The 1,889-nt window shown below is 40.0% G+C and overlaps 1 protein-coding gene across 1 annotated transcript in view; it reads right to left on the bottom strand.

Moving 5' to 3' along the window:
• LOC134189589 (P protein-like) overlaps positions 1–113 on the bottom strand; it is a 9,420-nt gene extending 9,307 nt beyond the window's left edge. Inside the window, exon 1 of the mRNA XM_062657907.1 lies at positions 1–113. This exon is cut by the window's left edge and continues 323 nt beyond it. The gene's annotated coding sequence lies outside the window, so the exon portion shown is untranslated.
• Positions 114–1,889: the final 1,776 nt, after the last annotated feature.

Raw genomic sequence — 1,889 nt, 5'->3', positions numbered from 1 at the left:
GGGACGGGCTAAGGTGGGGAGGATGGATGTTGAATTAAAGTGGTTGATGTAATGATTGCGTTGTTGTGAAGAGATATGGAGTGTATGATGAGAGGCGAGATGTTGCACTTGCAGGTCGGAGAGTGTCAGCAGATGGACAGGTGATTTGCTAACGCGCGCACGCACAGCCACTCTGGAGAGCCATACGGACACACGGACGAACACAGACAGATGGACGGACGGACGGACGGACAGACAAACAGACAGCTGGACAAAAATCTTGCAGTGTCCTTGACGAATATCAATTTGTTTTAAACTAAGTGGTTAAATGTATTCTGACCCCCTATGGGGTCATCTGTTGTAGCCTTAAGTGTTTGTTGTTGATTTAGAGGAACTTTACTTAAAGACTAGCTTTTAAGCTCTTGATGGAAATTTCTTTGGATTTGAAGTATATGTATTAGACAGACAGACAGACAGACAGACAGACAGACGGACGGACGGACGGACGGACGGACGGACGGACGGACGGACGGACGGACAGACAGACGGACGGACGGACGGACGGACGGACAGACAGGCGGACGGACGGACAGACAGACAGACGGACAGAGTTGGACATGTGGGGCAGATCCTCTAACTGTATTGCCCTAGCTTTTAGACATTTTGGAAGATGGGGACATGATGCTCTTCAGTTCCTTAATCGACTGTTCATTCTCTGAACAGATGAAGATGGAAGGAAGAACAGCACAGAGTTGAAGACGTACTGGCGTCGCTGTTTGTCTATAGCATTGCAAAGATGCAATGCTAATGTGAATTAGTAGAAAATTAGGAAGAGCAGGACAGTTAAAAACTCTCTGAACATTGATAAAGCATTTGTTAGTTATAAGTAGTTGGGTTTTGTTTTGTGGCCCATTGTGGGCTTTTGGACTGGTGTTTGGACAATTAGATTGTAATAGTGCTGATGTATGAAAATATATGTATTGATAAACAGACAGACAGAGCTCAGATGTTTTCCCAAGCTCTGCTGAGGCAACAGGGGTTGCAGCTAATCGAAGAGAAACCAGAAAGATGGCCAAGTACGAACAACACAAACTGCCTGGAGGCTCAGTAGTCAAAGTCGTTCCACTGGTTATGAAACATTTTGGATCATGGGGAGAAGAAGTGAGAATTTTTTTGCAGAAACTGGCAGCCTTTTCATCAGATGAAGCACGAAGACCTAATGCTGCGGAATTTTTAGATTTTTGGAGAAAAAGATTCTCAGTACAATTACAGAAGTGTAATGTTAAAATCGTAGCTAAGAAACTTAGCATGTTGTGCGGTGGGTCTGAGAGGCCTGACTCTCTCAGCACCCAATTTTTTCTCCTTAGTCTTAGTTATATATAAGTGTTTTAGTTTGCTGTAATGTTAGCTTTCAATGAACATTAGTCTAGTTGTATTACTGTACTTCTTTGCAGAATTGTATGATAGTTTGATGTAAGAAATAAATAACAGACAAACAGACAGACAAACAGACAGACAGACAGACAGAAAAACAGACAGACAGACAGAAAAACAGACAGACAGACAGACAGAAGGATAGACGGACACACACACACACACACACACACACACACACAACTTACTGGCAATTCTTCCAAAAAACGAAATGAACTCCAACGTGTGCTTGTAAATAATTCAGTTTTAATTTTTATTATTTGTACAACCTTTTTCAACAATGTAACAAAGCATACCAATTTAATCAAAAATCATTAATTTATATTATATATCTAATTCTAAATTTACTAAATACATTTTGTTAAGTTTTATTAAAATCATACTTTTCTAAAAATTTACAGACACAAAAATGCAAATAAAATAATAATCTTTGCATATTAATTAATTTAAACTAATTAGTAAAAAGTAGGCGTGGT

This window comes from Corticium candelabrum, chromosome 14 (assembly GCF_963422355.1).
Source record: "Corticium candelabrum chromosome 14, ooCorCand1.1, whole genome shotgun sequence".
NCBI lineage: Eukaryota > Metazoa > Porifera > Homoscleromorpha > Homosclerophorida > Plakinidae > Corticium > Corticium candelabrum.
Note: the sequence above shows the minus strand (reverse complement) of the source record. Positions and strands in the feature narration are given on the sequence as shown.